This window comes from Podarcis erhardii, assembly GCF_964252035.2.
Source record: "Podarcis erhardii genome assembly, chromosome: 1".
Lineage (NCBI taxonomy): Eukaryota > Metazoa > Chordata > Lepidosauria > Squamata > Lacertidae > Podarcis > Podarcis erhardii.
The window spans coordinates 101628093-101652624 of NC_138497.1; the positions used below are offsets into that span (position 1 = coordinate 101628093).

The following is a 24532-nucleotide window of genomic DNA, read 5'->3' on the forward strand; positions in this document are numbered from 1 at the left end:
GAGATGAAAGGAAGGCAGAAGGTATGAGAGTGACAGCAGGAGGCAGTTGGCCTCAGGAAACAATAAGGCTTAAGACGAGATACACGTATGACCTGACCCAAAGACAAACTTCAGGAGAAGCTGAAGGAAACTTGCCAGATCTTTTCAGCCCTGTATCTTTCCATTAAGTACTGAATCAGAGAGCAGGTGCAGTCCAAAATGTGAAGATTTTGTTGCCATGCCACCACCACCTCTTCTACCTGGGCCATGTGGTGGCGCCCACTAAGCAGCAGTGGTGATGGAAGTTTCTGGTGATATTTGAGTGGCCACTGCTGCTTCTCCACTAATGGCAGGGTGGGCAGGGGGCGTGCAGGGGCACTGCCTCTTAGTGTTCTACCACCTGAGGCGGCTGACTCAGCCTGCCTCTTGGGTGGGCCAGCCCTTCCGGAGAGAGAGCTTCAAGTCTTGTCCTTTAGCGTTTCTGGGATTTTAATCAGGACTGTCCTTCAGCATTTCTGGGATTTTAATCAGGACAATAAACTGAGATAAGAATATAACCGCTTCCTTAATGTAACAGTACAAATTTGAATCAGAAACAGTTTAAATGTAAAGGTAAAGGGCCCCCTGACCGTTAGGTCCAGTCATGGATGACTCTGGAGTTGTGGCACTCATCTCGCTTTACTGGTCGAGGGAGCTGGCGTTTGTCCGCAGGCAGTTTTTCCAGGTCATGTGGCCAGCATGACTAAGCAGCTTCTGGTGAACCAGAGCAGCGCATGGAAACACCGTTTACCTTCCCGCCGGAGCGGTACCTATTTATCTACTTGCACTTTGAAGAGCTTTTGAACTGCTAGGTTGGCAGGAGCAGGGACTGAACTACAGGAGCTCACCCCGTTGCAGGGATTTGAACCACCGACTTTCTGATCGGCAAGCCCTAGTCTCTATGGTCCTCTAGTCTATTTATATATATTGTATGGGCAACATCCAGTGCTGTTTGTCTGCATGTGCAATGGGACTTCAGTTTCTCTTCTCACCCACTTGCAGCCCCCTCTTGCCACCCATATCTGCTCTGGAGGGTTCACCAACTTTCCAGAGCTGATCATAGGCACTTGCAGTGCAGTTCAGCAAAGAGAAGAGGAAGTAGAAGCCCCATTGCATGAGTGGATGACAACTTGGGCTTCATTGAATCTCACCCTATATAAACAAAGAGTTTAATAAATGCAAACCTATTTCTTTAACATTTTAAAACACCTTTGCATGTTCATTCCATTATTCAATCATCACCTTATACTACAGTATCAAGGGTGGTTTATAATAAAAGAAAGAAAAAATAAGTTTCAATAAATTACATATAAAGTGGACAAGATAAAATATTATTAAAGATTTTATGGTGGCAGCAGAATTTGTAAACAAAGAACAAAGGGGTGTGTGTGTGTGTGTGTGTGTGTGTGTGTGTATGTGTATATTTGTGTGTACAGGAAGCCCACAACTTGTGCTTGCTTTACTTAAGCAATTGCAACCTTACACATGATGGGAGACTAATAAGTAAATAAAAAAATGGCAAGTGGGGGAAACCCACTACTCTCCACTTATTTATTTTTCCCACCAGTGGGTTTTCCTTGCTTACTGTGCTTTGGGAAGGCAGTGTGAGGGCTCTGGTAGTATTGCAGAGCCTGTTGAGGAAGATGCCTTCATGCTTCCGGGCTCTGGGATATTCACAGGAAAGCTTTGAGAAGTTCTCAGGGCCCTCCTACGATCTTCCCAGGCCCCAGCAAGCAGCACTCCATATTGTGGGATGGGGCGGTTCTGCGGGTACCTGATTTTTCACAATTTTATCTTTGCATGCAGACCCCCAGAACCGAACACTCACATAAGTGGCAGGGTCACTGCATGTGTGTGTACACACACACACACCCTAAATATCTGGAAGGGTTGTTAAGCCAAATCTTCCACAGTTTGGTAGCATGGTAGCATCAGTCACAGTTTAGGTAAGCCATCCCAAAGTACTTCAGCTTTGCATTGAGGAGTTCAGCCAATGTCAATCTGCTGGGAATCTGCTTTCTGCTATAAATGCATCTAATAGTGAAAAAATAATGTTTTAAAATAAGTAACCCCAAGTCATGTCAAATAGATGCTTTAATAGAGTAGTTTTGATTTTTAAAATTATTCTTTTAAACAGTATCTTTAATGTCTTTGGTTTGTGAACAAAATCAAAGACAAATTCAGCTCTGTGGCTAATGGCTTTTTAATAGTGTCATGTTTTCATTAAAATTATATCCAACTATAAAGCTAGGAAGCATTAGGCAAAGATATGCATTATCAAAGCCTTTATAATCTATGAAAATTAAGTGCTCTTCGATGGTACGCTTGCTGCATGAAAACAAATATTTTTCAGTACATCACATTCTTTAAGAATAGTAGCATATATTTTAAAAGATCTTAACAAATGTAAATATTTCTTTCTAGTGCTAATGTTTTAAGACACTGCTGGTTTATATTTTGATATTAGCTAGAATTAGGAAGTCTAAATCTCAGAGTAAAAGTAGTTATGGTACAAGCACAATTGCATTATAAGCAAGGCTGTCTAGACAGATAATATTGTTCACAACAGTCTAGACACAATAATTCTGATTAATTCTTGGAATCATTTTTAGTACTTCTAATTGAGAAGAACTCATTATGGGAGATAACAGCAATTTACAAGCTGATTCTTGGAGATTCTGATTTGCTTGAGATAAATGTCAAGAAGTTTGTTGCTTCTTTAAACTATTTTCTTTGTTTTTCTTTCACCTGTCTGTCAACCTCTCCTGTCCCGTATAAATGTATTTTATGGATCTTCTTACATTGTCTTTGGTAATTTATGCACAAAGGGAGCATGACAGAAATATTACTCCCCCCCCCCTGCAATTTCCATCATCCAAATTAAAGAAATAAAAATAGTTGGGGTTACGAGGCTATTGCTTCTCACAGAATACTAGCAATGCCAATTATGTTCTATTGGATGTATAAAATGCTTGCAGCCACTACTCTCCTGTAACCTTGTTTGAAATTTGCAGGTCTGTTTTAAAAATGCTCCGGGAGGAAGCCATTTCAGCTTTCTTTGGGACAGAAAGATCCAAGAACCATCACATAGATGACTAAAGTGTAAATTGTGAAACGTTCTATTTTAGGAGCATTTGTTGTAATGTGTTTTTTCTCCCTTGGGTGTTGAATTTCTTCCAATAGACTTAGCTCCCCCTACTGCTCAAAGGAAAGAAACTCTATAATTTAGAATGAAATTGTTGCCTTTCCCTCTCTTTGAGGCCTCAGTTCATTTCCTGTCTTTGCTTGGAGCAGACCATTTGATCTAGGTATACTGTTGTCTGTGTCCTCTTCCCCAGGCCTGTGTATTTTGTCCTTTTCCTTGACTTCTTTGTTGTGTGTGAGGTTAGCTTCTCCACCTGGTCCTTTCCTGATTTTTTAAAATCTCTCAGTCAGCTTCTTAGCTGTGACTGGTGCTTGTTTCTCTCCCCACGACCACCTCAGTTTTTTCCAAAGTTTCCTTGATTAAATTTCTGGCTAATATTATTTCCATCTGCTTCTGAGCCAAATTCTCTGCATCCCCCCCTCCCAGCGTTCTAAAAAATAAAATAAAATTCTATAGTCTTTCTCTCTGGCCCCTTCCCTTCCCTGCCTCAATTGCCTTTCTGTTGCTCTGGTGAAGGCAAGGTGAGCATCAAAACAATGGGAAAGGCATCTAGGAAAAGATCCACTACCTCTCACAGCTCAGTGTGCATGTTGCTCATCAAGCCCAGCAGTAGCTGCTGTTGGAGCACTAGTGAGTGTGTGCTAGCTAGGATTCAGGATCTGCAGCACTTCCTAACAGTAGTGCACGCGCGCACACACATGCTTTGGCGGTGGACTGTCCCAGTTCCAGCTGAGTGGACACACGGTTACAGTGTTAGCTCAGTTGAGCTAGGGAGGGTGTGGTCAATTCTCCTGCACAGCTTTTGTAGACTGCAGCCTTTTGTAGACTTGGAGAAGGTCCAAAATCCACAGGCCTTGAGAGGGAGCCTGGAACTCCTTCACATCTTCCATCTTGAGCAAGACATGACTCTCAGACAATGACGAGTAACATATTTTGCCATCAAATTTAGACTCGTCCACATCTGAGGATGAGTTTGTGGTGTTAAATACTACAGGAGTCCCCATGTCTAGTCTCAGGCAAGGCACCTCGATTCTTTTGTTTAAGTCAGGGGATCTCAAAGCAGATAAAAAGCACCTTATTATCGGACCTTTCAGCTGAGATGCTTGCACAGAGCAAGGCTTTGGAGTCTCATCCCTCAGCATTGAGTGGTCAGGAGAGCACCCACCCTCCAGGTCCCCCAAGTAACATGCTAAGACTGAAACAGCACTCCTCTTCTGAAGAGGATGTGGAAGGCTCTTCAGAGCTAAAGACAAGCTCCGATAAAATGAACAACACCTGCACATAGATAACTTTTGCCTAGCAAACGACCGCCTGGATCTATTTCTGTTATCCTGAGTTGGAAGATAGGGAATGAAGTGATGGGTCTGAGATGGAGGAGGAGCATATTTGAATTATTAGACAGTTTTGGAAAACCGTTTACTTACCATTATTATGTAAAACATTGATGCTCTGGGACCTCAATGCTTCATCTCTTCAGCCCACAACATTTAGGGGCATGAGTTTTGCCAGACCTGATGCCTTATGGAAAAGGCATTTTTTGAACCTCCCCATTTAAGAAACTAGTCAAAGCTGCATAGACCATGCCTTTGCAAAGCAAAAGAACTGTAGCATATGCTGACTAGGTTTATATTCTAGATCAACCTTTCCTGGATATTCATAATAAACTATGACTGACAGTATAGTCTGTGGAGCGGAGCTATTAACTATGGATTTCCAACATTATTTGGCATAAAAGGTTAAACGCCACTTATACAATGATTCCCTTTTTTTTCAAATACTGAAAAAGGCTATGTTTTCCCATAATTTCTGAAAGCATAATAATGGTAATAATGTGGATTTGTACACCTGCTGAACTGTATGTGCAATCTTTAAAACTAAAAACGAGACGGAATTCAGACACACAGCAGAACAAAGCAATGGAAATGTAATGTCTGCTGGAGTATCTTAGTAGTACAAGTATTTTGTAGTATCAGTGTACAGCATGCTTTTTTCAGTCACATAAACTAGTAATTCTCATGTCCTTCCATGCTCAAACCTAAACAATGGGGAGGGAAATCTAGGAAAGCAAATACAGTTTAAATCTGGGTACCATGGGAAATGTGAAACCTTCAAAATTAGCCTTAGTATTTAGCATTTATTTGGGACTTTAAGATTAGTCCTTGTATTGATTTCGAGCAATCACATCCTTGTGTTTTTCTGCTTTTTGCTTCCTACGTCACTAGGATGTTCCAGGTCTCCAAATAAGGGAGTGAGACAAAAGTGAATTTGTCTATGTCAGAGTATTCCATTTTATAGCTGATTTAAATGCAGAACAATTTGCTGTATCCCATACAATCAAATAGAGTAGAATTTAACTGCTGTTGAAGTTGCAGGTGTTATGCTGTGTCTGGAAGGTCTTTACTCCTCGTTTGAATCAAGGATGACACCCAGTGGCCATACAGGGTCATTCCAACATATAAACTGGTATTAAGATTTCATTTCCTTGCCTTTTAGCCTCCTCTTAAAGAAGTAATTAAATTCCTATCCACTTGATCTTCCTGATGCCATTTAAATGATTTGATCAATTGCTTTTATCCAATGACCAATCTTATGGCTACCCTTTCCCCTGCCCATTATAGATTTGTTTATAACTTCTCATCTTTCATATTCTCTTCACTTTATTGATATTTATAGGAAAGTAATTTTTCTGAAATTTATTAAATTACAATGTATGCTGTAAATTATAGCTTTCTTTAAACAAAATGCCAATGGGGTAAGCCACAGAAGAGTCCTTATTCTTGTCCACCTGTCAAGGAAGTTTAATATTTAATACAACTTAACAAGATGTATTAAGATGCAATTTTGGTCTCTAATGTAATTTATCTTGCTTTGGATCAGATATGCACTTTATATTTCTTCAAAAACACAGGGCATAAAACAACACCATTAGCTACAAACCTTTTTTTTTTTTTACATTTCTGGAACATTCAAGTATTCCCTGTCTTGCCTTGTATTTTTCAAGCCCTAGAAACCACAATTGCATCATAGCAAATGGTGATGTTATTAATGTATCTTGTGAAATCCGGACTGATGTAATGGCTAGTCTTTAGCTGAAACTGGAGTGACAAAGTTCAAATTTCTACTCAGTCCTGAAGCTTATTGGGTAATCTTGGGCTAGCCATATTCCCTGATACTGTTGTTATAAAAGTAAAAATGGGGTGTGGGCTGGGAGGGAAAAATCATGTATGATAGCCTGAGATCCTTGATAGGATAAAAAAATCAGTGAATAAGTTAGGGGCTGCGAAGCATATCTGTATGGGAATTTCCGTGCTTCCAGTTCAGCACATTATTGAAAAACACAGGGAACCCAATTTTCCTAGACTGGGAAATATTCCTAGAAGTAACAAGTATATTGATATGTAATGATATACTATAGATGGCTCTACCATTCTTACAGGCCACCATCAATTGTTTGGACGTGGAGCTCCAGAGAGGAATATATGAACTATACTGTTTGACATGGAGCTCCAGAGAGGAATATATGAACTATACTGTTTGATAGCCATTAGATGTTCAATGACATCCATAAAAATATTGAAACAGATTCTATTTTTTTTTTAATAGTAATTTTTATTAACAATTTTTTGTTTAAATCACAATGCCAATAAAACAATACAATATAACATCTCTTAACATAGATCTTTTCACTTCTTTGGACTCCCTCGCATCTCCCGCTCCTGCGTTCCTGTTTATAAAATTTTATCCAACAAATTTATCCCCTTATTTCTAATCTTAATATCTAATTTTCCAATGTTACATCTTCCAAATTTTTATCTTTTCTTAAATTTAGCTTATCTTCATAATTCACTTTGTCTAACTCAATGGTGCCAAGTTGTTTATACTCTAGCATCCTTCTTAACATTCATACAATTTGCAATATTTTTGTAAATAAATCTTGATTTTCTTCCAATCTTCTTCCACCGTCTCCTCTCCCAGGTCTCGGATTCTGCCAGTCATCTCAGCCAGTTCCATGTAGTCTATCAGTTGCATCTGCCATTCTTCCAGTGTGGGTAGGTCTTGGGTTTTCCAATGCCTGGCGACAAGTATCCTTGCTGCTGTTGTTGCATACATAAAAAATGTTCAGTCCTTCTTTAGCACATTCTGGCCGACAATACCCAAAAGGAAAGCCTCTGGTTTCTTAGGGAAGGTATACTTAAGTACCTTTTTCATTTCATTATATATCATTTCCCAGAAAGCCTTCACTCTAGGGCAAGTCCACCAGAGGTGAAAGAATGTTCCTTCATTTTCTTTACATTTCCAACATTTGTTATCAGACAAGTGGTATATTTTTGCAAGTTTGACTGGGGTCATATACCATCTATATATCATTTTCATAACATTTTCTTTCAAAGCATTACATGCAGTAAACTTCAGCCCAATAGTCCACAACCTCTCCCAGTCCTCAAACATAATGTTGTATCCAATGTCCTGTGCCCACTTTATCATAGCCGATTTAACCGTTTCATCTTGTGTATTCCACTTTAACAGCAAGTTATACATTTTTGAAAGTACCTTAGTCTTAGGCTCTAACAGTTCCGTTTCTAGCTTCGATTTTTCCACCTGGAATCCTAGCTTTTTATCAAGTTTAAAAACTTCTTTAATCTGAGCATAATGTAACCAATCTCGCACTTTGTCTTTCATTTTCTCCTGACTCTGCAATTTCCAATTATCTCCATCTTTTTCTAATATTTCCCAATACTTCGGCCATTTGGCCTCCATATTGAGTCTTTTCCGGGCCTTAGCTTCCAATGGTGAAAGCCACCTTGGAGTTTTATTTTCCAATAAGTCTTTGTATTTTATCCAGACATTAAACACTGCTTTTCTGACAATATGGTTCTTGAACGTCTTATTGATCTTAACCTTGTCATACCATAAATATGCATGCCACCCGAAAGCATTATTAAAACCTTCCAAATCTAGTACGTTAGTGTCCTCGAGAAGTAGCCCATCTTTTAGCCAGCAGAAAGCTGCGGCCTCATAATACAACTTTAAGTCTGGCAGGGCAAAGCCCCCTCTTTCTTTCGCATCAGTTAATATCTTAAACTTAATTCTGGGCTTTTTGCCCTGCCAGACAAATTTAGAAATATCTCTCTGCCACTTCCGAAAGCACTCTGTTTTGTCCACAACTTGCAAAGTTTGAAACAAAAACAACATTTTTGGCAATACATTCATCTTAATAGCAGCAATTCGGCCTAACAAGGAAAGTTTCAATCTTGTCCAACTTTCTAGATCTCTCTTAATTTCTAACCAACATTTCTCATAGTTGTCCTTAAATAAACTCAGATTTTTTGCTGTTATATTTACCCCTAGGTATTTTACTTTTTTAACCACATTTAACTCTGTCTCTTTCTGAAACCTTTCTGACTCTGTAACTGTCAAGTTTTTTTCCAAAACCTTAGTTTTTTGCTTATTTAATTTAAATCCCGCCACCCGACCAAACTCTTGAATCAATTGTAATACTCTTTTCGTACTAGATTCTGGCTCCTGTAATGTCAAAACCAGGTCATCTGCAAAAGCTTTAAGTTTGTACTGTTTCGCTCCGACCCGTATTCCTTCAACCAGCCGGTCTCCTCTAATCATGTTCAAGAGCACCTCCAGGACAGAAATAAATAACAAAGGGGAAATAGGGCAGCCTTGTCGTGTTCCTTTTTCAATTTTAAACTCTTCTGTCACCACATTGTTAACTATCAGTTTAGCCTTTTGTTCTGAATAGATTGCATCTATCCCATTTTCAAATCCCCGTCCCACTCCCATCCCTTCCAAATTTTTCTTCATAAACTTCCAGGAAATGTTGTCAAAGGCCTTCTCCGCATCTATAAAAATTAACACAGCTTTTGTATTAATATTTGTTTGCAGAAGTTCCAAGATGTCAATAATGTTCCTTGTATTAGCAAACAAATGTCTGCCTGGGAGAAAGCCTGCCTGGTCCTTATGAATTACTTCATTTAGGACTTTTTAAAATCTGCTTGCTAAAATGTCCACAAAAAATTTGTAATCCACATTTAGAAGGGAGATGGGACGGTAGTTCTTAAGTTGTGTCTTCTCAGTTTCTGATTTAGGTATCAACGTGATGAAAGCCTCTTTCCAAAAATATTGAAACAGATTCTAGCTGGGAAAGTGTTCCAGTGAGTACATAAGCATCAGTCTAGGATACCGTTCTAGCTTATTTGTATTTATTTTATTTGTACAGTTTGTATCTTTGGCCTCCTGCTTCTCTCCACAAGACAGACTACAAAAGAACTGCTGCTGCCCAGCAGATAGTACTGTTAACATTCTTTTAAATTGCTTTTAAATTGTTTTTTTTTAAATTTTTAAATTTTTTTTTTTTTACAAAAATGATTTGTTTTTAAAGGTTTTTATGTGTTTTGAGGGGGGTTATTTGGCTGTTTCAGCTTATATATATTTTGCTTATGTATTTTGTGTTTTTATTTTGCAATTTTATCTTGTGAACTGCCCTAAGACCTTCAGGTATTGTTGTTGTTGTTTAGTCGTGTCCGACTCTTCGTGACCCCATGGACCAGAGCGTGCCAGGCACTTCTGTCTTCTACTGCCTCCCACAGTTTGGTCAAACTCATGCTGGTAGCTTCGCGAACACTATCCAACCATCTCGTTCTCTGTCATCCCCTTCTCCAACATCAGGGTCTTTTCCAGGGAGTCTTTTCTTGTCATGAGGTGGCCAAAGTATTGGAGCCTCAGCTTCAGGATCTGTCCTTCCAGTGAGCACTCAGGGCTGATTTCCTTAAGAATGGAGAGGTTTGATCTTCTTGCAGTCCATGGGACTCTCAAGAGTCTCCTCCAGCACCATAATTCAAAAGCATCAATTCTTCGGCGATCAGCCTGCAGGTATAGGGTATTATATAAATTCAATTAAATAATAATAATAGTTATCATGGGTCAGCTCACGACAATTTAAAATATGGTAACAAAGACAAAAAAAGCTATAATTTAAAAGAATAGTTACTTACGTGAGGAATTATGAAAAAAGAATGAATTGTATTTGGTGAAAATAATTGATATAGGGGCTCAAAGTAGAGCTGTTGCCATATTTCACAGAAGACATTTTTCTGATAAAATTTCTGAGATTTTTTTCTGAAGGCTGCTTTGCCGAATTTCCTCCTAATACTCTTCTCCATTTTGTGATGCCCAGCAAGCCACATCTACTAAGGCAGTTGCTGCTGCTTCCACTCATTGCAGCAGAAGCAGCCACAATACCTTTGGGGCTGGAAAAAAATATGCTTTGCTACTGTCACTGGTAAATAGTGAGTTACACCTCCAATAAATTGTTGGAGAATTTCTCTTTCTCCTCCCCAAAGAGATTTAGTGAAATGGGTCCCTCGTTTTCTCTACTTACAAATAAGGTGGGTAATTTCTAGAGTCCATTTGTACACAGCTCTAGTTCAAAAAAGTGTAGAGTCCTGTCACTCCCATAATGATGTTTTTGGAGACACATTGTTAACCTGTTCCTTCCTCTTTTCATCACTACACCCAGTGCTTTTTTACAGGGGATACCCAAGGGTACATAGTACTGGCACCTCTTTTTTGTTATTAAAAAGTGTGGCACTTACTGTAACAACTTCATGGTGAGTATACTGGCACCTATTTTTCTATTTAAAAAGCCCCTGTCAGGATACCATCAGCTGCTCCTGGCTGGTTGCCCAGGAAAGCGTAAAGACAAGAAAAAGTTTCTTACCATCCTTTGTTATTCAATATTTACAGAGAGAGGCCATAGAACCCAGCCTCTTGGATAATGGCATTGTCCTGAGTGAATCTCCACCACCCCACTTCCTCATTCATCACTTCTGCAGGTGTTGCTACGTTCCTTCTGTCTTTGAGCTCTTTGCTCTCCTACTTTCAAGGCTCGCTGGGTTCTGGGAGATGGAGGGTCTGGGATGCTTTCAAATGACACTGTGTCAGTCAGCTGTCGCTCCGCTTCCACCTCCGCCTCCTCCTCCTCTCCCATTATTTCCCAACTTTTCCCCTCATATGCCTCTGCGCTGTGACTTCTCACAAACCACTGTTGTAAATCTATGCTCTCTTCCTTTTCCTCCTCCCTGGAAGGGTCAGGATGGGGAGGTGATCTCCACCATTCCTGCTCTGCCCAGTCCCTGACAGCAACAATTGAAAGGACGCAGTCTCTGGCTACAAACAATTATCCCCATCTAGTTGGAGAAAGCTCAAAGGAACCTTTGATCAACCTTATTTGAGATGGGGGGGACTCGTATTATGAACTCTTGCATCTCAAACGTTTTTCCATTCTTAAACCCGCCACTTGTTTTCAGTGGCAATTCCACATGTGAAGCATATAAGAGTAGAACATGTTGTGTATATCCAGCATATTAATGCTTTTTTTTCATCTCAGCTAGGTCTGATTCACACAGAAGCTCATGCCATTACTGCATTTCTTCCACCTGTTCACAGATTTCCTGTTTTGAACAACTTCAATCCTATGGACACACATAATCTAATGAACATGTAGACACTCATGACTGCAATTGCAGGAATTCTTGTTACACAAAATGTTTGCCCTATGCATTTATGTATTATGCACAGTGCTATAAACATACAGATACATATAAGACCAAGGGTAGATGTTCAAGCCCCGTACTATCAAATTGAGGGAAACTGGCTACTATAGCACTAGGCAGAGTATGTCCCAACCCTCAGTAATGGCAACTGATTTCTGCATATATGAGATGCAGTGGGTTTTCTGGTCACAGACATCTCAATAATTTGTACACAGGTAAACAGCGGGGCCTATTGAGTGCCTCAGTCAAATCAGTGCAGCTGTATTACATCACAGGAAGGGAACAACCCCTCCCAGCATATCATAAATGGCACCTGTTGCTCCAGTGGTGAGACTCTAAAAGTCAATCCTATAAAGTGATGTCAGTTCATAGTGGTTCGTAGAATGGCTCAGTAAGTAATGGCTTTCTTTCCCTTTTTATAATCAAACAATAAGAAAGTGAAAAGCATTAAAAGCAGGATCCCTGCCAGAACCAAATGAATAATTAGCATCTATCTTCACTAAAGATACTGGTGAGGTACTCATATCTTAAATATCACTTTCAGATGACAAATTTAATGAATCCCCACACATCAGAAGCTTCGTGTAAGAGATTTTAGAGTAAATAGATTAAGCAGCAATATGTCGCTAGGTATAGATTGGGTCTGGAAGGTCTCAATTTTAAAATTGCTGAACCACACATTTTGAAATGTAAATGTCTCTTAACACCAGCCTCTCTTTTAGAGGGTGAGATGATAGCTAAAGGAATACCATTATTATTATTATTTTAAATGCCTGGAAACTTCAGGCTGCTGAACATGATTTCAAGACCATGCAAATTAATAGGGAGAGGATATATATAAAATTGTGAATAATTTGAGAAAAGTGAAGAGGGGATATTTTATCCTTTTACATAGTGCTAGATATGAAAAAATACTAAAGTGAGGACACATCAAGTGCCATGTGTTCTAAGCAAGTTGGATGAAGCAGAACTGAAGGATATAAAGGAGTAGTTAGGAAAGGTCAGAAGTGTATTAACTAGTAGAAAGAAGCACTCTAAAGCCATTGCTTATGGTAATGCAGGAAAGGCTTTATGGACTAAATGATTCTCAAAATAATCTTGAGGGATGGTGGAAATAGGTGCTTTGTAAAGAGAGAGAGAACAGAACCTTTATTCGTATAGAGTCAGGGGTAAGAGAAAGCAAAAAAGGGAAAGGTGACAAAAGGCTAGCAACTGGAAGTGAATAGGCTGATCTGAACAACTCTTGCTGATCTGGACACAGCAAGCAGAACTCAGTTCCAGCACCTCTCATTTGGACACCATTGCCTTTATAAGAGAACAAGGGAGACATTCATGGTGTTACATTCTATAGGGTGAATTCAAAAGAACTAAACTTGCAAGTTCTAGTTCAGCCCGTTAACACTTTGAAGAAGAGCCCTCCTGGATTAGATTGAAGTCCTAGTTCAGGTTCCCATCATGTCAAAGTAAATGACTCTGAGAAGCAGAAAAGCAGGACTTAGGGGCAATAGAGCTCTGCTGTTGTTGTAGCTTCCCCAACCCTCCTACCCAGCAACTCGTGTTCGGAGGCCTCTTATCCTGGAAGGCGTATATAGTCATCATAATGAGTAGTAGCCATTGATAGCCTTATCCTCCAAAAATTTATCTAATCCAATTTTAAGATTGGTGGCTATTACCACATTCTGTTGTAGCAAAGTATATGCTATCTACAAACTTTCGTCTATGCATGACAGCAGGTATATATGACTAGCTCATCATAGACTATGGCAGCTGAGAGGTATTTCCCTGTAGCAACCATGTGCTGATGTGAGAATGGTCCCTGTTCATGTCATAAATGTGTGTTGAACTGTGAGTTATGTGCATTGTGAAAGTTGATCTTACTGTGATGTCTGCAGTGGGATTGTAAATAGTATTTCGATACCGTATTTTTCGCCCTATAGGACACACTTTTCCCCCTCCAAAAATGAAGGGGAAATGTGTGTGCATCCTATGGGGCGAATGCAGGCTCCTTGGCTTCAGCGATAGCAACGTGAAGCCTCCAAAGCCTGTGCTCTGGAGGCTTTGCGTTGCTTTTGCTGAAGCCAGGAGAGTCTGCTCTTTGAGGCTGGTGGTGGGAGAAAGCAGCGCTTCCCCCCACCGCCAGCCACACAAGCTGGGGGGGGGCAGCGGGAAGGCACGCAATGCCTTAGCGCTGCTCCCCGACCCGGCTTTGAGGCTGGCGGTGGGGGAAAGCAGCGCTTCCCCCCACCGCCAGCCCCACAAGCTGCAGGAGGGGGCAGCAGGAAGGCGCGCAACGCCTAAGCGCTGCTCCCCGACCCGGCTTTGAGGCTGGCGGTGGGGGAAAGCAGCACTTTCCCCCACCGCCAGCCCCACAAGCTGGGGGGGCAGCGGGAAGGCGCACAACGCCTTAGCGCTGCTCCCCAACCCGGCTTTGAGGCTGGCGGTTGGGGAAAGCAGCGCTTCCCCCCATCGCCAGCCCCACAAGCTGAGTCAAAAAGCCCGCAGGAGCCGCGTGCTCTTTAAAGGGTGCGCGGCTTCTGCGGGCTTTTCTATGAGATGGGGGAATTCCCTGTCCGCTGCTCCCAGAGCTGCGGGGGGTGGGAATCCTATTTTTTCCCTTGATTCCCCCCCCCCGAAAACTAGGTGCGTCCTATGGGCCGGTGCGCCCTATAGGGCGAAAAATACGATATATGGACTAGTAGCCAGAAATGCAAGGGCTATGGGAATTCAGAGGTGTAAATTTTGGTGGTTGGATGTGGAGTAAAAAGACAAGCATCATTACGTTTTTAGCATCTCCGAAACGTAGGCTGATCAAAGTGAGGGACAGCTGACTTACTGCCATGCGATGCTATCATTAATGTCTTTAGCTTATGGTAGGTATCCATGGCAGGATATTTATGATCATTAATTTGCCTTAAGTAAGGCACGTCCTGAAGCCAGGGTAGGGGTAGCATGTTTGCTGTTGCAGCTTCGTGGTTCAGGCAGCACAACAAAAGTCTTTTTTCTGAGCAATTGAGTTCTGGGGTGGGAACAACTTTTCCTAAGCTGAATGCTTTCAAAATGTACAATTCAAAAAGATGAAAGGGTTATAAATATATGTAAAGCAGGCAAGAGAATAATAGATAAGCTTCAGCAGAGGATTAAAGCAAAACAGTACACCGCCTAGTATTAAAATGAAAGGATTTATTATGAAGTCTTAAACTTATCACAGGCTTACCAGCAGGTAGGGTCTTGAAATAAAACAGAGTTTTCTGCGATATTTTGGTGGGATGTTGTACTGAGAAGAAACATGTTTTAAAAGCATCAATCTTCTTTTTTAAAAATGATAGAAATAAACAGCTATTCAAAGTTTAGTGGGGGTGGGGTGGGTAGGGAGAGACATACCTTGCACAGCAGGCACCAGGTTTGAAGGAAAGCTTATAATACATTCAGGTGACTTCTTGGCTGTCAACGATGTGAATTGCTTTCATTCTTGTGCTTTATTCTTTCATTCTTCTGCTTCAGACTACAGTTCATAAGTATGTTTTTCCGTCATGTGTGGCTAACCTGCACTTGGGTTAGAAAGAGAAATAAACAGCTGCATGGCTTCAATGATGCTGTGTCAAAAGCATTACAGGGCATCACTGTCACGTGCTCTGGAAAATGCCTTATTTGAAGTGGGATTTGAAACAGGAGAGGTGTCATGACTTTTACAATAAAATCTCATCTGTGTACACACACACACACACACACACACACACACACATTTATTCTGATAATAAATGAATGAATTGACCTGAAAGGCTTCTATTTCAAGAGTGTAACCAAGTCAGCTTTGATTAACATCCCTAAAAGTTGTTGTCGTTGGAATGAGATGAAAGAATTTAGTGGTAATATCGAGGATGTCCTTGGAAAGATTTGCTTCTATTACTGATAGACTGTAATTGTTTCTTAAGAAGGGTCATGTGAAATCAGAGCAAGGGGATTCTAATGACAGTAATTTACAAAGCTAATAAAGGAAATGGTTTCTAACTATTTAGATGCTGGTGGTTTAGACGGCATTTGTATTGAGACTGCACAAAAGGAAAGAAAGTGAATTTCTCATCTGAGCAGCTACCCATTTCTCATATAATGTTGCAAGATAACATTAAAATGTTCATGGGCTGTATCAAAATTTTACACCAACTTCTTAAAGTACCCTTGACTGTACTCAAAAATAAGCTATTTTTGCTGCCAAATGAAGAGGGGAGAGCATTTTAAGTGCCTCTAGCTCATTTGAAAACCAAAAGTTAAAACTTCCCCTGAGTAGAGGCAGTTTAGGAATAAAGGCTTTGGCTAATTAGGTTTAATGGGACATTGTCTTGGGAGATGTGATTGATTAGGCCAATCTAGACACAGAATAGGCCTGCAGGGTTTAATTCTTGGATTCTCCAAGTGAATGGCAAATATCCAAGGGCATTTTTTTAAAAAAATATTAGAGGGAACATTAAGAAAGTGTGCGGCACCTACATGTCATGCACACATTCATGTAAAGTTTTGTGCATGAAAAACAGCCTCAAGAGGCAGCAATCTTGAGTGTAGAAGTGGTGAGCATTGAGTTCCTTAAGCCTTTCCCATTCAAAAATGCCCCTAGCTTATTTTCTTCTATGGGATTCCATTGGGATTCCATTGAGGTTTCATTACCTGCTCTTACATGTATACCCCTAAGCATGTAGAATGTTGAACAGTTGATCTATATTACCTTTTTACCTTTCTCCCTTTCAGGCACTTTTCTATAGCTAAGCTATCCAGATTTCTAGAAGTCCTTTCACAGAACAGGCAGAGTAGAGTACTTTGCAGCACTACTTCCACATCTTCCTCTTTGGAAACTAGTCAAAGCTAAGATGAAACTAGGTGGGATGTGTACGGTGTAAGAGTTTGGACTTTTTCTGTGTGGGAGGTTTGAAAAGTCTTGTATCAACATGGAAATTATCACAATCTCTTTGGGGAGGCAGATGCATCATACAGAGAGGATTCACAATATGGCTTCACACACAAATATCAGGATGTTGAATGCTGACTGAACAAGTTTCTATAGTCACATTATGAGTCATCAGGGAGGTCATCTTTATACTGGAGGCAATTGCCTATTAACATAAGCTAAGAAACCATATTGTGCTGAATATGTAGGCCTTTTGTCAGTTTCTGTTCTGTATATCCACCCAACACTCAGCTCCTCTTCTCAAAGAAGTCAAAGATCACACCTATCTGTCTTGGGAATTTGACAGAAAGAGGTTGTCAAGGAAGCCCAAAACTCAAGAGAATTGAATAAGGATAATCTAAAGTTCTGCAAACATCTGGAGCTAGTAAGGAGTACAAATTTCAAAAAAGAAGAGAGATATTTCGTTTGGTTTATTTTACACAACACAAGAAGTGTAATCATTTACAAAGTTATATGTATAGCAAAAACAGGGCAACCTTAAATATTCAGCATGTGACTGATACAAAAACCAAGCCATAATAAGTATATTGGCTTGTATTATTGTACGGTTCTGTATAATGTGGGACAATAAGCAAGCTTAATATATGCATGATCCTTGTCACAAGGTAAACAGAAAAGATCACCTTGTAATAAGGAGAATTCATTATTGGGTGCTTTTCTATATTTGATTCTAGCTCTTTTAACATTTGGCTATCCCTAAACCTTACTGGGGGGAATGATTATTATTGCATTATTAGCACTGGAAAGTATTTTTAATTGAATATAATTTTGCATCACTGCTTTATATTGATTTCTGAGATGTACAGTATATTCAGCTTAGAAGGCAATGCAAAATGCTACTTGCAATTCTTGACCCGGTTAATTTATTCTTTAATTTCTGTCTAATAAAGCAGATGTCTAGTAGAAATATATATCATTTTCTCTGTTCAGAAATGTAGGGCCCTTTAGTATTGCTTATTTCGATGGATGCATTACGAGGACTCTGCATAGTTACATAGTCTTTGTGAATTAATTCATGGTGCTAAAGAAAGACAAAGTGATTTACAAACTATCATGAGAGTCAAAAGCAACTAACAACGTTAACGAAGAAGTTGCATCTCTGAAAGAGCACATGTGTTATCTTTAATCTTTTTGAGGCACTCTAGAAAGTTTTATCACATTTTCATAGGCTTTTTAAAGCAGCAAGGCACTGTCTTATAATTTTTCACTATTATGGTATTGTTTTCCCCCCAATACTTTTAGAATAATTACTGCGTACTTCATTAATAATCTGTAGGAATAAATTGTCTCCCAGGTTGATTTTTAATTTCTGAAGGAAAACAGGGAATTGATACTCTCAATAGCAGTTCCAAAGTATTTCTGGCTGTATTCTCTCCTGCCCCCCCTTTTCTTCTCTGTAGATGTAGTTAAATAAAAGTGATATATGTACACTCTGCAGTAACAGTTGATCATAAGCCGATTTAACAGTTTTAATTCAACTTCATTAGCCTTAGAGGGGTTGGTTTGGGTAAGATATTTTCTTAGGATGTAATTTAGACTTCAATTCTTTTTGCAGCTTCCTCATACTTTTTCTCTGCCTGCTCTCTGTGAATGAAATTACCTTTCTCATCACAAAAGCCTTAGAGGCTTCCAGAGGAGTTCTGTATGAATTCAACAAGCCCTGATTGGATTCCCAGTATAATGGCTATTTCTCTTTCACATACTCTGAGCACAGAAAACTTGTATCTTGTTATAAAAGTGAACTCAATCTCCCTTTGTTTTGACCTGGAGGGGTAATATGGAGGGACATGCTCAGAGACTGGTGTATTCCCAGTTGAACTGAATCTAAAAGACTAACAAGGAAAAAAATATATCTTTAAAGAGGACATCTGCACCCTCTGTTTTCAAATCCCCATCAGCAGCAAATCACCTTGCACTTGGTTGACCAAAGAGCCAATGCGTTTTTCATGCACAGAGTGCATTTGCTACAACCGTTAAATTAAACTCTCTACCGAATGTGAAAACAAAAGCTGCAATCAGAAAGGACATCCAGTTACTTCTTGGGTAGAACAATTATTCCAAATTGTGGCATTTTACATGCCACAACCAAGTCAAGATAGTTATGCCAGTCATCGGGTTTTGTTTTGTTTTGTTTTTAAAAAACAAACATTATTTTTCTCTCATTAAATTTTGTTCCTGGGCTGCACAAAAGCCTAAATAGGAAAAAATTGTTTTGCTTCTAATGAAAATGTCTCATTATTTGACTATTGTTAACTCTTGATTTTTTACAACATTTTCATAGAACTGTAGGATAGCTACAGCATTCTAAGAGAGAAATCTGCTAATAATGAGCTGCAAGGATGTATAGTATGTAGATTGAACACAATTGATAATTAGACATGCAAGAAAAGTTTAACACAAAAGACCCTCAACATATAGCAGTTTGAAATTAATCTTGACCACCTCCACCCCTGCAGATCTTCCTTAAACACAAGTAGTATAACAGTGTAGTAATATATCATTGTTTTTATTTGGCTTTTCAGTTTTAAACTATGTATTTTACGAATCTCATGTGGCTTGTTCCTTAGAAAGCCATGTGATGTAGGTTAAAACTCTGGAAGAGTGACAAAATGTGTGTTGGAAAGGGGAGGAAAAATAGATATGCCTCTTTCCAGGTGCAACAGTGCTTCAGCACAGTTCAGCTCCACTTCCTTTGTCCTGCTATTTCTTCCATTTCTCCCATGATTTTTAGGCATGGATCCAAGAGGTTTTTCTTCTGTCCTGCCACTTTCCCTGGGGCAACCCACAGTTTATTGCTGAATCAGAACAAACGTCAAACGGTAGAAGACTCAGTTGACGTTTGTTCTGATTCAGCAGTAAACATTGGGTTTTCCCGAGGAAACTGGCAAGGTAAAAGAAGAACCTCTCAGACCCATGTCTAGACATTGTGGGACAAATGGAAGTGTGTATGAGTCCAGAGTGCTACATGACTGTCTATGCCCATTTCTGCTCTGCAAAGCCTGCCCTTGTAAGCTTTGCAGGCATTGACTGCACTTTTATAAGTGGCGATCATAAATTCTGAGGGTGCCTCTTTCAAAGCTGAGCAGGAAAAAGACAAGTGTGATGGAGCAGAGGAAGCTCATGATGAGAATGTTTATGAACTACAGCGCTATAGAAAAGTTGCCCTTTTTATAGGGTGTTTCACCTGCTGCCATTCATTTGCTTCTCTGTCTTGTCGACGGTGTGTGGGGAATGCACAGACTGTCCCCTTGGACAGGAAGGTTTGCCCTGAAACTCAAGCCACATAAATACAAGCCCAATTTTGTTCATTCTTTTTTTAAAAAATAAAATATAAATCAGTAGTTGGTGTGGATGGGATCCTTCCCTCCCTAGAACACAAATGAACCTTGTGATCCTCCGGGTTATAAATTATAAATGAGCAGCGTGCTCATCTGTTATTCAGAAGCAAAGGTCAAAGGATTCCCCCCACCCTTACGTTCTTTAAACTGGATCTCCTTTGATGTCTACACCGCATATACATAGCAATCATTATATCCCACGCTCTTGCATCATTAATGCAACTACAAACGAAACAAGTCAAGTTTTGAATGCCCAGTGCTTCACTATAAGCACACAGATGTGAAAGGAAATCTGAGCTAGATAAAAACACACAAAACTTTTACTGATGGGATTGCTCCCTAGCGTAACCGTGCTTGAAAGCAATGGGGGCAAATTATGATCCTTTCGGGCATAATTCTGGCTCTCCAGAAATTTTCTGTCTTGCTGCCTTTGACTAGCAAAACGGGAGCTTGCTGTGTAGGTTAAAAACCAGACGCTGCTGAAATATGCTTTTAATTTCTAATCATATGACATTACCACCTTGAAATTGGGCAACAACTGTATACTCCATCTATTATTACCTGCTGTAGCTGTGCACTATTACTCCAGTTTAGTTTTGCTTCTTTATTTAATTTGGCTCCTGTCCATCTAACAGGTTCCCAGGGCGGCTTACAAAAAGTTACAATTAAACCAAACAAAAAATGGAAACCAGCAAAAATTAAAACACACACACACACACACACACACACACACACACAAAATACAGCATTAAAATAATGTACAGTAGATTTAAAAGGCTCTTAGTGTGTTGCAAGAGTATATAGGGCACCATATGTACTCACCCCTGTCCATGGCCATTGGAATCCCAGTCAATCAGAAGTCTTGCAAGGAATCCAATACATGCACACACAGCCTCTTCACACTGATACCAAACAGTCAGTAAAGTGGTCACTGCATGTGTTGGCTTCTAAGGCACAGAGGCAAAGGTAAAAGGTAAAGGACCCCTGGACAGTCAAGTCCAGTCAAAGGTGACTATGGGCACAGAACCAGCCCATGTCTTTACTACCCCCAGCTATCAATTGCCTTTTGGGTAGCATCACATCAAGACACAAAGCCCGGGGGACCACCAAGTATAAGTTGTTGCAAAATGGTTATTCAAACTCTAAAATGAAGAAGCCATTTATGTTAAGCATGTTTGTGGTGTCTAGAGACTGAGGATATTCTAAATAGTTAATGGATTATAAATACTCATTTTGCATTCCAAATATTTGCTCCTCAATAAATTTTACTTTAGCATCTTATCATTCAGTTTTACTATATTTTATTTTTTAAAACATGTATTTGTAAAGCCATTATAGTCAGGTCTTAAGACCTTAGCTATTTCAAATCATCACAGGCTAATATTTTGCAGAAATTTGTCAGCCCTAATTTTATGTTTGCCCTCACCCTTTCCAGAATCAATAATCCTTTAGAGTTTCAATTTGCAGCCCCTTCTCAGGTCATAAATGTTTATGGAGGTCATTAGTCGGGAGGTAGAATGCCCCCAAATGTACAACTAAGAACAACTGAGAATTAAGTGCAACTATAACCTGAGCTATGTCTATGGGATTCTAAAGAAACAGTTCATGTGATAAGGTAGAGGATGGGTGGGGGCAGGGAACACAAAGAACAAGAAGCTCACCACTGAAACCTAACATCTCCATTTTGGAGATTTAATTGCTCTTTATTTTATTTTTATTGTATCCACTATCCTCAAAAATGCTTATGGACTACTTTTGAGTGGTTATCACAAGGGTTACAGAATGCATTCACATGTTGCCTTCTTAATGAGAAAATGTGTGGAACAAACCAACTGTTATATTGCCTTTCTGGGGAAAGCTTGCTTGCTCATGGAAGAAGGCAGGAGGTGTAGGCAGCAGTCTCAGCACTCAGTTGTCCCCCTGCAAATGACCTCTGCCCAATACCACCTGTCCTGTCTTGCTGTCATCTCCTGACATTCCAAAGAAATGGTACTTCATAGCACTAAGGATAATGCATAGTTTCAGATAATTGAAAAATCTCGTACACAAGGCAGTGACTAAATTAGCCTTCAGAAATAATTGGGGAGTTAAAATACATTTTTCAGTTATCTGAAATCTTTATGTTGGTTCACCATCTTTTTTGTTGACATTTTGCTATTGAACACTTTATGACTTGATACCTGAATCTGCATTAGCAGAATAAAAGGCTAGCTTTGTTGGTGTATTTGATGAACACCCAGGTTTTATTACTTGCCATTTTTCTTCCCGTCCCATCTGCATTTTGCACTTCCTCATTTCCACCCTCTCAATATTAGGAAGAACTTCCTGACAGTAAGAGCTGTTCGACAGTGGAATTTGCTGCCAAGGAGTGTGGTGGAGTCTCCTTCTTTGGAGGTCTTTAAGCAGAGGCTTGACAACCATATGTCAGGAGTGCTCTGATGGTGTTTCCTGCTTGGCAGGGGGTTGGACTCGATGGCCCTTGTGGTCTCTTCCAACTCTATGATTCTATGATTCTATGAATATATTGTGCTCTCTTTCTGTTTCCCCCTTCCTTGTGTTTTTGTTGTGGAAGATGAGAAATGCCATTTTTTTTCACAGTGCATGCTGGATGGTCATTTTGCTGATTGTACAGCAGATTTGAAGCCCATTTGAAGGCTACTAATCAGTCTTTGGAATTTTATGAAAAGGTTGTTCAGAGACCCTAAAAGGCATTCATTAACATCATTTTGTCCCATTTCCCCTCTCAGGAGAGCTACCACCACAGGAAAAATTAGGGTTGTTTAATAATAATAATAATAATAACAATAATAATAAATTTTATTTATATCCCGCCCTCCCCAGCTGAAGCCGGGCTCAGGGCAGCTAACAATAATCAAATAATCAAACAATCAAATAATCACACATTCTAAAAATATTTCATTATAAAAATTAATTAAAATCAAATTAATGGCAACCGATTAAGCAAAATTCTGTGCAGGTTGCCATAGGAGGGAGTCAGGCTGCGCCCTGACCAAAGGCCTGGTGGAACAGTGACCTCAACATGGTCAGCACCCAAGATTTGAATCTTATTTGTCATATGGTTGGGCTACTATTGTCCATGTAGACATTCTGAGAGAGTGTTAATTTGCTCTGGTGTTTTTGACTTTAGTTTAGAACGTCATTCTGTGAAGCATCAAGATCATTGAGTTAGTTTTTTTTTTTTGCTGTACCAACCCTATTAAAATGATGCAAGACCTGCAAAATTGAATTAGTTGGGATGTTGCAATAACATGAATATGTACTAACATTGTGTTTTATGGTAAAATATAAAATGTAGCTTGAAACTGTAAAACGGTTGCTGATGTTTTCATATGTGATTCAAAGCATCATGAACAAAATCTCTCAGGCATTAATTTTACGATGCTTTATATATTTATTTTGACAATTCCGTGTTGTGTCATAACCAAAAGCTATTATTTTGTTAGCGGTTTCAATAGAAATTTGAATGGCCATAATAATACTAAGCAGTAGTGTGATGTTTCTCAACTTTGTTGTCTATAATGACATTCCATTTTAGATTAGAGAGGATTGTAAAGAATCTATTATCCCCCCAAATTAATATTCACAAGTTTTAGAAAATCAACATATTTGGTACAGTTTATTCTAATAGCCACTGGCACACATTGTGACTAACCACTGCAACTCATGAGTTGCTTAGAATATATTCTCAGGATGGAATACAGTGTCTGTCATTGCAGCACAACATGACTGGCTCTTGTGTTGTACTGATATCATTAATTGATTCAAGTCACTTCACTGCACCTTCTGAGGGCCTTCTCACCTGTAGAAATGGCCAGAAATTGCTCCCAAACTTGTGTGGTCAGGAGAGCTCTCTCCTGGTTCTACATAAAGCATTTGAGACAAACGAGCTACAGCCTTGAAATCCTCCAGTTGGGTTGGAAAGTCCACCCCCTGCAGAGGTTCTGTGGACCAAGAGGGTTCACTGTGGGAAGGGGCTTCCCCCTCAACCATCTTTGTATATGCTGCCTCATCATTTGCAGGCCTCCCCTATCCCTGGGCTGCCTCGGACAGCTTTGCACAGCCAGCAGAAGTCTGGACAGAAATTTGCCATTTACGGCTGTTAATTATTGAGCCTCCATGATTTCTGGTTGCAAATGCTTCCTTCGCGGGATGAGGTCCTAGTGGAAACTTGTCCGGACCTCACAGAGCTGTCATTTCAGGAGTTTGGGTGGTGTGTGTCTGTGTGTGGGAGCAACAGATGGGCTAGCATTAGTCAGGAATGCTCCTCCAGCTTGGATTTTATTCTGAACAGGGGGAAAAAATGAATTTGCAATGCTTGTATCTTCATTGAGCTGAGCTTTTCAAGGCCCTGAAGCTCTCATCCAGGCCAGACTCTAGAGAACTTCATCAGCATCTGTACATTTCTGTGTCTGTTGACACTGGTCATATTGTTCATTCAACAATATTTTTATTGTGTCACCAACTGTGCTATTACCCCTTTACCTTCTTT

At 39.8% G+C, this 24532-nt stretch overlaps 1 protein-coding gene across 5 annotated transcripts in view; it reads left to right on the forward strand.

The window, feature by feature from the left end:
- KYNU (kynureninase) overlaps positions 1-24532 on the forward strand; it is a 94179-nt gene that overhangs the window by 61041 nt on the left and 8606 nt on the right. The window lies entirely within an intron of this gene.